Source organism: Phyllostomus hastatus, unplaced genomic scaffold (genome assembly GCF_019186645.2).
Source record: "Phyllostomus hastatus isolate PE091 unplaced genomic scaffold, TTU_PhHast_1.1 phas_contig_40, whole genome shotgun sequence".
NCBI lineage: Eukaryota > Metazoa > Chordata > Mammalia > Chiroptera > Phyllostomidae > Phyllostomus > Phyllostomus hastatus.
This window is the reverse complement of record NW_025333872.1, coordinates 10,874,825-10,889,296: the sequence shown is the minus strand read 5'-3', so window position 1 is coordinate 10,889,296 and position 14,472 is coordinate 10,874,825. Positions and strand designations below refer to the sequence as shown.

The 14,472-nt window shown below is 41.4% G+C and overlaps 1 pseudogene; it reads left to right on the top strand.

Moving 5' to 3' along the window:
- The first annotated feature begins 1,562 nt into the window (after positions 1-1,562).
- LOC123821450 lies at positions 1,563-13,858 on the top strand (annotated as a pseudogene).
- The last annotated feature ends 614 nt before the right edge of the window (positions 13,859-14,472 follow it).

Here is a 14,472-nt window from a genome sequence, read left to right as displayed (position 1 = left end):
AATAAAACCAGGGGCATGGATACACAGAACAGGCTGACAGATTTTGGAGGGGAGAGGGGTGGGGGGACTGGAAGAGATTAGCCAAGGAACATATATGCATAGTCCAGGGCTCAGACAGAAGTGTGGTAAAGGGAGGGAACAAGAGCTGGGCAGAGGGACACAAAGAGGGGGATAAGGGGCATCTGTAATAGTGTCCACAATAAAAAATAAATAAAGGCTTTGTGGAAGATGCTGGATTGGGGGTAACGAAGAAGGCCTTAATAATTCTCCCAGTTTGACTAGGCTTCTTCCTGAGTCTAGGCCCTACCTTCCTTTCCTTAAAGCATTTACTTAAGAAAACTTTCCATCATAAAATCTTTCCCTGCCCCTTTGAGACATAAATCTTTTTAAAAATCTCTTGCCAGTTTTACAACCCAAGAATGTCTTTCTCAAGGACCTGGGAGCCATCCCATTGAAATGTAATTATGAAGGAAGGCAATGTCCCTATCTCCCAGTCTCTGAAGAAGGATAGAAGTCTAACTTCCTTGGGTACTGATTAGCAAACACAGATGGTCCAATCACAGAGAAAAACATTTGCAAATTAAGGAGCAACCCTGCATGCAAGACACAACCCACTGATCAGCCTCCCCGCTGACATCCTCCAGTACTTCACTGGCTCACCTCTGCACTTAAAAACACTTCCCCTCTTTGTGTCAGTGGAGTTGAGTTCAGACTAAGTTCTGGCTATCTGTATTGAAATGACCTTAAATAAAGTCTTCCTTGACTGTTTACTTTGTCCAGTGTAACTTTTGCTTTGACAAGGATCAGACAAGAGCAGGGGAGAAGCATATTTGTTGACAATGAGGAGATAGATTTGGTTTCGAAAATCTAACGTATTAGATTTGTATTTCAGGGGGACTGACAAGGACTTCTTTGTTCTGCTGACAGGGTCCTTTGCACGTGCCTTTACTGGGACTTCGGAGCACCTAACACAGGAATGTGAGCTCTTCAAGCTCCGATTACGTCAGGAGCAAGAGGACTGCTTTGTGACCTCTGCACACTGGCTGTAGTCACAAGCAACTATCTGTTATTAACCACCCCTTTTTCTTTTATTATTATTCACAGAATGTCTTATGTTTACTTTGATCCTCACTTCTTCATTGTGGTTTTGAAGAAGTTCCTGGGCATCCAGGACAAAGCATTATACAGTCCCAACCAAATGACTGGTGATACTCCAATGTCTCAGATGCCTTGGAGGAAAAGGACAGTTAAATGTGAAAGACAAAACTCTAGAGGGCTAAGTGAGGGTTCTATTTGTCAAATGTTCTGTTCTTTGTTCTGTCTTGGAGAATGGCAATAAGAAAGTTTGTACAGCAGTGGCCAGCACAGAAACCCTGACCTGACAGGAGAACCCTCTGTGATGATCTGGCTGGCAAAGTGCAGAAAGGGAAGTAGCTGATAAGGACCACAAGACAACACCTAACCCTGCAGATCACATGCAGAGCCTGGCCCCTGAGCAGCACATACCTTGTCAGGCAATGGCTGAGTGATGAAGTCCATGTCTGGGCTAAGGTCCAGGTCCGATGGAGCCAAGGGGCTGCTGGAGGGTGAACTTTCTGCATGGGGCTTGTGAAGAAAAGAAAGAGCTCTATCTTGGCCGGCGACTCCCCCGCACACTCTGGCGACTTGAACAGATGGACATGGAGAAGAGCTGTAAGACATATCAGCATAAAAGTCTGAAAAACAATCTGGACAAAGAAAAACTCCATGTGATTTTCCTACTATAGGATGAGTGAGTCAGTCACGTGACCTCTTTTGAACCTCATGGGCTGGGTCTCCCAGTGTGGGCACTAGAAATACAAAATTAAGTGCATATGCCAGTTCTCTCTTATGTGCTCCCATGGGGGAAACAAGCAATTAAACAAACATTAACATTTTTAAAAGAGAATTTTATGAGTTTACTTGAGCAAAAAGCGAGGACAATTGCTGGGAAACATGATACCAAATACCCCCGAACATTAACATCTTAATATAATGTGAAAAATGTTGACAGCTAAAGTCAAATGTGTCATGAAAACACACAATAAAGGTACCTAATGTGATTTGGAGGGTCAGGAAGGGCTCATCCTTTGCATGAGAGCTTCATATCTAAGCTCTTGTACAGGGGACGTGGAGAAGCTAGCCAGGCAAAGATGGGGGAGGACATGGAAGGAGACACAATGCATTTGAGGGCTGGAAGAACTCTGACTCTGACTAGAACATAAAGCAAGAGGCAGGGAGCCTCAGACCCGAGGGCAGAGGATGAGTAGAAACCAGATCATGCTGAAGCATTTTAAGAAGAGAGACTTGGTCAGTATTATTTTTGAAACATGAATTATTTGGGGAAACTGTCAAGATATCTGAAAAGTGGAGTAAGTTATAACAGAGGAAGGCAGTCTTAGAGGCAGTATTAAAATAACAGGGGACTTAATGATTATACAAGGGTAGGCAAAACTAGGTTTACAGTTGTGGACCCCAAATGAAAAGAGAAAACTATGGTAGATGTAGAGCACAGCTGGACCCGAAAGGAAACTTTTCTTTGTTTTATGAATAAGAGAAAAAATGTAGTATTTTCATATAAAGAAGGGAAAGGTCAATAAAGTGATATATCATATAAAATTAAATATGAAGTTTCAATAATTCACCAAATACCTTCACATATAACACCTCAACAATAAAAATCAAATAAGGTTAAGTGACTTCTTCAAGTTCAAATGGTATAAATTAGTCCCTAAAAACAAAAGTTCTGAAGTTTGGCTGATTGTGATAAAAATTTCATTTCTGCCCTGACCACTGTGGCTCAGTGATTGGGAATTGTCCCACAAAGCCAAAGGTCTCAAGTTCAATTCCCAGTCAGGGCACATGCGTGGCTTGTGGGTTCAATCTCAGTTGGGGTGGGTACAAGAGGCAACCAGTTGATGTTTCTCACGATGATGTTTCTCTCTCTCTCTTTCTCCCTTCATCCCCTCTCTCTAAAAATAAATAAATAAATAAATAAATAAAATCTTTTTATAAAATTTCAGCCCCACTGGTGACTTAATCAATCTAAACTTGTTTCCTCACCCTTTAAATGGGAAGAATAATCCATACGAGTGGTTACGTGTGTCCCATGAGATAATGTACAGAAAGTGTCAGCTCTAACTGACACGTGGTTTAGAACTGAAAGTCATGAATATAAGAAGAGGAGCTCGAGTTTTTTAATGGCAAGTCCACATTCTCTCTGTTTCACAGAGCTGACAAAAGAAATGCCTAAGTAACGAGGCAAGGTAAAAACAGGGAGGAGAATAAAGTAAATACAGAAGGAAAAAGTCTCTGAAAAAGGGCAGGACACACTTTCTATGACGTGTGTAGAAAAGAAGACTACAAATGAAGCCAGTAAGGATGGAAAAAATGTCAAGAAAGATTAAACAAAATGAGTCAAGTTGTCAGTCACCAGCAGGTTGAAAATGAACATTATGTTGCAAAGTAAGCTCTCAGTGAGAAATCCCAGTCAGCAAATCTGTTGCCGTCCTGTTGCCAGACAGGCTCCAGGCCCACAGTGGGTCTGCCTCAGGCAGGCCTGTGGTGTGTGGCTTCCTCGCTGCATGTAGGAAAGATTTCACAACACAAGTCTAGGTGATTTTGAGCATATGTTTATTAAGGCGGAGAACTGTGAAACAAAGGGAAGACTTAGGGTGGAAGAAGTAACAGGAGAGAGCTTAGGTGGGGCTGCTTTGGCTCCCTAGAAAAGTTGTGGGAAAGGAGTGAGCAAAAAAAAAAAAAAAGGCCACTTTTAGCTCCCCTGGAAGTCAGAGAAAAAAGGGGGCCCTGGAGATAGGATCAGGAGTAACCCCAGGGGGAGCTGCTGCTGCTCACTGCTTCCCTGGCCACAAGTCTCCTTATGACCCTTAGAATTTAGGGAGAAATAAAAAGTTCATGCATTGGAAGGGCCAGGAGTGAGCTCTAGAGTAAGCCCACATACCATGTCTTTGTTCTGAGAGCTTATCCTTTTCCTGTGGGTGAAAATTTTAAGGGAGGATTTTAGCAGAATATTCATTAGCTTTTCCAGGTGCAAGTTTGCACCTGGAAAAGCTAATTTTTAACTATTTTTTAGCTATGCTGATAAATCAAAATGAGTGCATAGGGGTTTTGGGGAATATTCTTTGGTCCGTTAAACTGTTTTATTTTTATCTTGAGTTTGTCTGGATTTTAATAGGGCTTTTGTTATTTGTTCACCTGACTTCTTCTGTCCTTGTGTAACACAGGGGTCAGGCCAAATCTCAAGAGAAGGCAGGGGGCAGGAAGAAAACCCCAATGTGGAATTTAAGATTAGAAGCACCTTGCTGCCCTCCCTGTGAAGGGAGGGGTTGCTGGAGGAGGGAGACTGCAGGAAGCCACTGCGCAGCTCCTGACTCAGCAGGAGGGATTTGTACACAGCTTGCAAGGTTCAAGACTTCTGACCCATTGTGCAAAACAGAGGCAAAGGCAAACATGGCGGATCTGTCATGCAGGGATTTCTAGGCCGAGTCTTTAAAACAGAAGGTATAGAAGTGCACACTCGCTTCTCCTTCCCTTGGCTAGCCTGGTCTGCTGCAGGGAGGCTGAGTTCCTGAGACTGGCAGGTTTCCCAGAGACCACGTGGCTGAGCTCCAAGCCCCTGTACCCCTTCCACACAGAAAATGGCAGTATTAACTGAACAGCAACTGGAAAACAGCCAAGCTGCCTGGATAATCCTGCTGTAGTTACCTGCATTACATAAAGGATGGTACTTTTAGGAGTGGGAAAAGGGATTTCAGGCACATTCTCAACTGGTGTAGGGTGGCAGGGCTGTTTGTCTTTGTGTGTTTTAAAGGGAACAGAGCCCTAGGGCAGAAACCTACCACCATTCTAAAAGTGTATAACCTTTAAATAAACAACCCCTTTCCTTTTCACCAAACTCTTGTCTTCAGAGTTATGCCTCTAGGCGGTGAGCAACAAAACCTCACTAATTGTTCTGCAACAGCATGAGGCTGTGTGGTAACACTTGGCTTTACTTGACACAAATAACATTGGGTCTCTGTTCTTCATTTTCAGACCAGGTAGATTTAAGCGGTGTATTCTTGGTTAAGGGGGAGAGGTATAAACCATTCACTCTCAAGTGTCCTTGGTTAGGGAAGATAAGTTCTTGAGATTCACCAGCTGGCAGTTCACTCAAACTGTTTGCCTTTATTTTATTTTCTTGCCTCAGTTTCCCCACTCCACTTGCCCGGGAATTTTCCTAGCTTCTTAATATCTTGCCTCAATCCATTTACTGCTACTACCACCCAAAACAGCAAGTTTGCCCCAAGCAAAAGAAGAGAACAAAAAAGGAATTGATGAAAATACAACTACAGCTCAAGAAAAAACAGTGTTGATGCCTGGTCCTACATTTCTGTAGAGCAGGGCAGCACAAAGAATCGTCTGCAGAGCCAGGGACTCTGAGCCCAACACAGGGCAGGGTTGTTACGGAGCCGGAGTGGCTCCACAAGGAAAGATGACTCCCTGGCAACAGTTGTGGTGGCAGAGGCAGCCACCAGGACCAGGACCTGCACAGGAGCATCACCAGCCCTGCAACAGAGTGATGACTGTTTTGATACTTCAGGTGGAATTCATCATTTTCAGTTTCAAAACTAGAAATAGAAAGTTGCACCAAGAAAGCAGAATTCAACACGAAGTGTTGGAGAGGTTGTGGTGAAAAGGGGACCCTAGTACACTGTTGGTGGGATTGCAGACTGGTACAACCACTATGGAAGACAGTATGGAATTTTCTCAGAAAACTAAAAATAGATCTGCCTTTTGACCCAGCAATTCCACTGCTAGGATTATATCCTAAGAACCCTAAAACACCAATCCAAAAGAACCTATGCACCCCAATGTTCATAGCAGCACAATTTACAATAGCCAAGTGTTGGAAGCAACCTAGGTACCCATCAGTGAATGAATGGATCAAAAAACTATGGTACATTTACACCATGGAATTCTATACAGCAGAAAGAAAGAAGGAGCTCCTACCCTTTGCAACAGCATGGACGCAACTGTAAAGTATTATGCTAAGCAAAACAAGCCAGGCAGTGAAAGACAAATACCATATGATCTCACCTTTTACAGGAACCTAAACAACAAAACAAAGAAACAAGCAAAATATAACCAAAGACACTGAAATAGGGGACAGACTGACAGTGTCCAGAGGGGAGAGAAGAGGGAATTTCAGGGGAATTTCAGGGGAAAAGAGGAAGGGTTTACAGGAGCAAGTATAAAGGACACATGGATAAAAACTAGGGGTAGGTGGAAATGGAAGAAAGGAGGGGAGGGTTGGGTGGGTGGGTTGGGATGGGAGTAAAAGATAGAAAATTGTACTGCAACAACAATTTAAATAAAATTTAAAAAAACATTAAAAACATAAAAATAATGAAAGCAGAATTCACATACACAGCAGAAAAATTTAAAAATCAAGTTATTAACATAAGAAGAGATAAACACAGTCATCTCATCTCCACAACCAAAAAAGTGACTTCAGAACTGAGAATAGTATGCTGAAAAAAAAGGAAAACAAATTAATTAACAACAGGAAAACAGAAAGAGCAAAAACCCCACAACAATTGGCTAAAATACATAGCAATGTAAAGAAGCTTCAGCATCAGTTAAGAGATGTGAAGCCTACAGCTAATTTTGTAGAAAAGTTCAGAGAAATGATGGGGAAAATTGAAAATACAATTAACACCTCAAGAAACAGCAGAGGTGGATGTATGAAGAGCTTATTAAAACAACTCATACAGAGCTGCATGACATATCAAGAAAAATTGAGGCTGTGCTGTGGCACAGCGTGTGTGAGGGGCCACAGCCCAGATCACCGGGCTGGCCGTGGGCAGATTAAGAGAATTCTGGCCAAGATAGAGGAGTAGGTAAACATGCTTCACCTCTGCACACAACTACAGCAAAGATTACAACTCAACTACAAAACAAACATCACCCAGATTCATTGGAAAATTGAGCTATATGGAAATATGACAACCAAGGACTTAAAGAAGCCACATTCATACAGATGGGTGCCTTTTCTTTTTTCAAAAAAGTATTTATTTATTTATTTATAAGCAAATAAATAAATAAAGAGAGAGAGAGTAAGGGAGTGAAATTAAAAATAAACAAAAATAAAATAAATAAATTTTATAAATAACAATGTTATATATTTTATTTTTGTTTATGTATTTTTAATCTCACTCCCTTACTCCTTCTCTATTTATTTACTTTTAGAGAGAGGGGAAGGGAGAGAAAAAGAGAGGGAGTGAAACATCAATGTGTGGTTGCCTCTCATGCACCCCTACTGGGGACATGGCCTGCAACCCAGGCATGTGCCCTGACTGGGAATCAAACCAGTGACACTTTGGTTCATAGGCCTGTGCTCAATCCACTGAGCTATACCAGCCAGGGCCACATGGGTGCCTTTTTTAGAATAGGCCACACCACTGAGACAGGGAGTCAAAGTAGCTCTATCTAAAACAAAGAAACAAATACAGGGAGGCTGCCAAATTGAAGAGACAAAGAAATATGGCCCAAATGAAAGAAAAGAAAGAAACTTCAGGAAAAGAACTAAATGAAATGGAGATAAGTAACCTATTAGATGCACAGTTGAAAAAAGTGATTATCAGGATGCTCAAAGAAATCACTGGGTATTAGGCAACAGCATAAAAAAGACCCAGGCAGAAATGAAAGTTGCACTAAGTGAAATAAGGAAAAACCCACAGGGAACCAACAGTGGAGGGGATGAAGCTGAGATTCAAATCAGTGATTTAGAACATAAAAAAGAAAAAAATCACTCAATCAGAACAGCAAGAAGAAAAAGAATTTTTAAAAAGAGAATAGAATAAGGAACCTCTGGGACATCTACAAAGGTACCAACATCTAAATCATAGGGGTGCTGGAAGGAAATGAGGACAAGCAAGAAATTGAAAATTTATTTGAAAGATTTCCAGCCAAGATGGAGGCATAGGTAGACATACTGTGCCTCCTCACACAACCAAAAGAAGGACAACAAATTTGAAAACAAAAAATAACCAGAACTGCCAGAAACCTGAACTGTATGGAAGTCCAACAACCAAGGAGTTAAAGAAGAAATATTCATCCAGACCGGTAGGAGGGGGTGGAGACAGGCAGCCAAGTGGAGACGACTCATTGCAGGACGGCAGCTGGCAGACCAGGTGGAGCAGGAAATCCCACATTTGTGTGCACATAAACCAGGAGGAACAACTGGGGAGAGACAGACCTTACAACCCAGGTTTTCAGTGCAGGAAAGTAAAGCCTCAAAACCTCTGGCTGAAAAAAATCGGTGGGGGTTGCGGTGGCAGGAAAAGCTCCCAGCCTCACAGGAGAGTTCATTGGAGTGACCCACAAGGTCCTAGAATGTACACAAAACCACCTGCCTGAGAATCAGGACCAGAAGAGCCCAATTTGCTTGTGGGTAGTGGTGGAAGCAACTGAAAGCTGGTGGAGAGCTGAGCAAGTGGCATTGTTACCTCTCGAACCCCTCCGAGAGGTAACCTTGCACATACAGCAATGCAAGGCAGCCATGTGGATTGTGCTGCCCTGGTGAATACCTCAGGCTCTGCCCCTTACTATGTAACAGGTGTACCAAGACAAAAAAAATGGCCCAAATGAAAGGACAGATCAAAACCCCTGAAAAAAATACAACTAAGTGACGAAGAGCTAGCCTATCTATCAGATGCACAGTTCAAAACACTGGTAATCAGGATGCTCACAGAATTGGTTGAGCATTGTCACAAAATACAGAAAAAAGTGAAGGTTATACATAGTGAAATAAAGGAAAATATACAGGGAACCAACACTGACAGGAAGGAAACTGGGGCTCAAATCAACAGTTTGGACCAGAAGGAAGAAATAAACATTCAATTGGAACAGGATGAAGAAACGAGAATTCAAACAAATGAGGAGAGGCTTAGGAACCTCTGGGATAACTTCAAATATTCCAACATCTGAATCACAAGAGTGCCAGAGGAAGAAGAAGACCAAGAAATCGAAAACTTATTTGAACAAATAATGAAGGAGAACTTCCACAATCTGGCAAAGGAAATAGACTTCCAGGAAGTTCAGGAAGCCCAGAGAGTCCCCAAAAAGTTGGACCCAAGGAAGCATACACCAAGGCACATTATAATTACATTAGCCAAGATGAAAGATAAGGAGAGAATCTTAAAAGCAGCAAGAGACAAGGGGACAGTTACCTATAAAGGAGTTCCCATCAGATTATCAGCTGATTTTTCAAAAGAAACCTTGCAGGCAAGAAGGGGCTGGGAAGAAGTATTCCATGACATGAAAAGCAAGGACCCACATCCAAGATGACTCTATCCAGCAAGGCTATTATTTAGAATGGAATGGCAGATAAAGTGCTTCCCAGATAAGGTCAAGTTAAAGGAATTCATCATCACCAAGACCTTATTACCTGGAATGTTAAAGGGACTTATCTAAGAAAAAGAGGATAAAAATATGAACAGTAAAATGACAAAAAATTCACAATTATCAACAACAAATCTAAACAAAAACAAACTATGCAAACAATTAGAACAGGAACAGAATCATAGAAATGGAGATTGCATGGAGGGTTATCAATGGAGGAGGGGGAAGGGGATAAAGGATGAAAAGGTACAGAGAATAAGTAGCATAAATGGTAGGCACAAAATAGACAGGGGGAAGTTAAGAATAGTATAGGAAATGTAGAAGCCAAAAAACTTATATGGGTGATCCATGAACATGAACTAAAGAGAGGGGAATGCAAGTGGGAGAGGGTGTACAGGGTGGAGGAGAATAGAAGAGGGGGGAAAATGGGACAACTGTAATAGCATAATTAATAAAATATATTTTAAAAATGAAAAAAACTTATTCAAAAAAATAATGAAAGAAAACTTTCCTAATTTGGTGAAGGAGATAGGCATACAAGTCCAGGAAGCACAGAGAGTCCCAAACAAGTTGGACCCAAAGAGGACCACACCAAGAGACATCATAATTAAAATGCCAAAGATAAAGAAAAAAAATTTAAAAACAGCAAGAGAAAAGCAGAGAGTTACCTACAAAGGAGTTCCCATAAGACTGTCGGTTGATATCTCAAAAGATACTTTACAGGCAAGAAGGGACTGGTAAGAAATACTCACAGTGATGTAAAGCAAAGACCTACAACCTAAGTTACTCTATGCAGTAAAGTTATCATTTAGAATTGAAGGGCAGATAAAGTGCTTCCCAGACAAGATAAAACTAAAGGAGTTCATCATCACCAAGCCATTATTATATGAAATGTTAAAGGGACTTATTTAAGAAAAAAAAGATCAGCCCTGGCTGGCGTAGCTCAGTGGATTGAGCACGGGCTGCGAACCAAGGTGTTGCAGGTTCGATTCCCAGCCAGGGTACATGCCTGGGTTACAGGCCATAACCCCCAGCAACCACACATCGATGTTTCTCTCTCTGTCTCCCTCCCTTCCCTCTCTAAAAATAAATGAAAAAGAAAAAAATCAAAACTATGATTATTAAAATGGTAACAAATGTACAACTATCAACAACGGAATCTAAAAAACAAACTAAGCAAACAGGCAGAACAGGAACAGAATCATAGGTATGGAGACCATTTGGAGGGTTATCAGTTAGGAGGGGAAATAGAGAGAATGGAGGAAAAGGTGCAGGGATTAAGAAGTGCAAATTGGTAGGTATAAAATAGATGGGGGGGTGTTAAGAACAGTATAAGAAATGTAGTCAAAGAACTTATATGCATGATCCATGGACATAAACTAAGGGAGGGGATTGCTGGAGGGAAAGGAGGTACCAGGTGGAGAGGAGCAAAGGTATAAAAATTGGGACAATTGTAAGGGGAAAATCAATAAAATATATTTAAAAAATTAAAAATAAATAGAGTTCTGGCCAAGATGGAGGTGTAGGTAGAAACCCTTTGCTGTCTCGCACAACCAAAAGGAGGATAACAACCAATCTCAAATCAATAAACAACCAGAAGTGCCAGAAAATCAAACTGCATGAAAGTCTGACAACCAAGGAATTCAGGCAAAAGTCAACCAGAACAACCAGATGGTAAGAACCCACAACAGGCAGTGGATTGTGCAGGCGGGACTGGCTGAAGGCAAAACTGGGACTCAGAGCTGACTGTGAACTACGGTGGTCACCGCGGTGGGAGAAACTCCCAGTCTCACAGGAGAGTTTGTTAAAAAGTGTGCTAGAACAGCCCTGGCTGGCGTAGCTCAGTGGATTGAGCGCGGGCTGGGAACCAACGTGTCCCAGGTTCAATTCCCAGCCAGGGTACATGCCTGGGTTACAGGCCATAACCCCCAGCAACCGCACATTGATGTTTCTCTCTCTCTATCTCCCTCCCTTCCCTCTCTAAAAATAAATAAATAAAGTCTTAAAAAAAAAGTGTGCTAGAGATGAGCTGCAATGTTCCCTTTTGGGCCCTCCCACATAGGCAGTGCTGCAGCACAGCAAGGAGGGTTGCCCTGCCCGGGTGAATACCTAAGGCCCTGCCCTTTTACAACATACTAGGTGCCCCAAGATAAAGAAATAGGGCCCAAATGAAAGAACAGAGCAAAACTCCAGAAAGAGAGCTAAGTGATGAGGAGATACCCAACCTATCTGATGGAGAATTTAAAGCCCTGGTAATCAAAATGCTCAAACAATTGATTGAGCTCAGTTGAAAAATGAAAAAACAAATGAAAGATACACAAAATAAAATAAAGCACAATATTCAGGGAACCAACAGTGATAGAAAGGAAACCAGGACTCAAAGCAACGATTTGGAACAAAAGGGAAAAATAAACATCCAACTGGAACAGAATGAAGAAAGAAGAATTCAAAAAAGTGAAGAGAGACTTATGAACCTCTGGGACAGCCTGAAATGTTCCAATATCTGAATTATAGGGGTACCAGAAGAATGACAGTAAGAAATTGAAAACTTATTTGAACAAATAATGAAGGAGAACTTCCCCAGTCTGGCAAAGGAAATAGACTTCCAGGAAGTCCGGGAAGCCCAGGGAGTCCCAAAGAAGTTGGACCCAAGGAGGAACACACCAAGGCACGTCATAATGACATTACCCAAGGTTAAATATAAGGAGAGAATCTTAAAAGCAGCAACAGAAAAGGAGACAGTTACCTACAAAGGAGTTCCCATCAGACTATCAGCTGATTTCTCAAAAGAAACCTTGCAGGCAAGAAGGAGCTGGAAAGAAGTCTTTGGAGTCATGAAAGGCAAGGACCCACATCCAAGATGACTCTATCCAGCAAAGCTCTCATTTAGAATGGAAGAACAGATAAAGTGCTTCCCAGATAAGGTCAAGTTAAAGGAGTTCATCATCACCAAGCCATTATTACATGAAATGTAAAGGGACTTATCTAAGAAAAGGAAGATAAAAAATATGAACAGTAAAATGACAACAAACTCACAACTATCAACAAATGAGCCAAAAAGAAAAGAAAAACAACCAAAACAAAAACTAAGGAAACAACCAGAACAGGAATAGAATTAGAGAAATGGAGATCACATGGAGGGATTTCAGTGGGGAGGGGGAAGGAACAAATAGTGGGGGAAAGGTACAGGGAAGAAGAAGCATAATTAGTAGGCATAAATGAGTCCGGGAGAGATAAAAAGTGGTATAGGAAGCAGAGAACTCAAAGAACTTACATGTACAACCTATGGACATGAACTAAGTTTTGGGGGGAATGCTGGAGGGTTGGGGGATGCAGGGTGGAGGGGGGATAAAGGGGGAAAATTTGGGAAAAGTGTAATAGCATAATCAATACAAAATACTTAAAATAAAATTAAAAATTAAAAAAACATTAAGAAATTAAACAAAAATTGACACATGGGCTTTGGATAGTTCAGAAACAGAAAGAGCTTTCAGACCAACAGCATGTAAAGTTCCTGTAGACAAAGTAACACCAAGTCCTCTTCCAGAAGTGGTAGATTTTGAAAAACCCCTTCAGGAAACGGGAGGGTGACAAAGGGGCTGGACAACTTTGATCACCAGAACTTTGTTAAGGTGAGAAACAAACATAAAGGGAAGCCCGCATTTACAGGGGAAGTTCTAGAACACCTTTCTGCAGGAACACAGGGCGAAATTCAGCAGCATAAGAGATGGTATAAAAATTCCTGGCACTAGAAGAAAGAAGTCAACAAAAAAGTCTATTCAGAATTGAAAAACTAAAAATCAGCAAAAAAAAAATAGAGGAAATTTTCCAGTTAAAGGAAAAGGCAGAGAACATACCTATGCTTTTTCATGATAAACAAGAAAATAATCAAAAGCAAAAAGGGGGGCAAAAGAAGCAGAAGAAATTGGCAGTGGAAGCTTGGAAAAAACAGAAAGGTACAGAAATGTCAATTAAATATGCTTCCTAGTGAAACGAAGAGGAAGAGAAAGAGAAAAGGCGGTGGCAGAAAGAATACCAATGCCAGTTTAAACTGAAATTACTGCTAGACAATTACACCCAGCAAAAGAAAGAAGAATTTTTAAGTCTTGAAAAGGAAATAAGGGAAAAGACAGAAAAGGCAGAAAAAAAGGAAAACAGCTGCTGATGAAATCTCCAGATTTCAAGAAAAAGATTTACATTTATTTAAGTCGAATATTTTTGGCAGACAGTTGAAGGAAGATGAAAAGGCAGAAAAACAAAGAAGACTGGCAAAATTTTGAAAACAAGGTTAAACAGAGATCCCTCTCAGCTTTACAAACTTAGGAAAGGTGGGGAAGAACGGAGCGAAAGGACAGGACCCGCAGGCTCTGGGCGGCTTCTACACTCCCACACGGGGAGGGCTGCCCCAGCCTGGGACAGGGAGTTTGGAAAAGGATAGGAAATAATGGAATTGGTATTCAGGTGATGAGAATAACAGGATATTCTGCTAAAACAGGACAGAGTGACTAACCATGTTTTTTAAATATCACTAGCTTAGACGGACTGATTATTATGTTGTATGTGAATTGACAGGTATTAAGTTTAAGCAATATGGTCATTAGTATTGCCTATTTATACTAAGAGGGTATTTAATACATGTGTTGGCCTATTATTGATGTAAAAGATTTTTTTAAAGATTTTATTTATTCATTTTTAGAGAGGGAAGGGAGAGAGAAAAAGAAAGAGAGAGAAACATCAATGCGTGGTTGCTGGGGGCCATGGCCTGCAACCCAGGCATGTGCCCTGACTGGGAATTGAACCTGCGACACCTTGGTTTGCAGCCCGTGCTCAATCCACTGAGCTATGCCAGCCAGGGATGTAAAAGTTTTAAAAACGATTTTATTTATCTATTTTTAGAGAAAGGGAAAGGGAGGGAGTAGGAGAGGGAGAGAGACATCAATGTATGGTTAGCTCTCGCACACCCCCCAGTACAGACCTGGCCCGAAACCCAGGCATGTGCCCTAACTGAGAATGGAACCAGCAACCCTTTGTTTCACAGGCTGGTGCTCAATC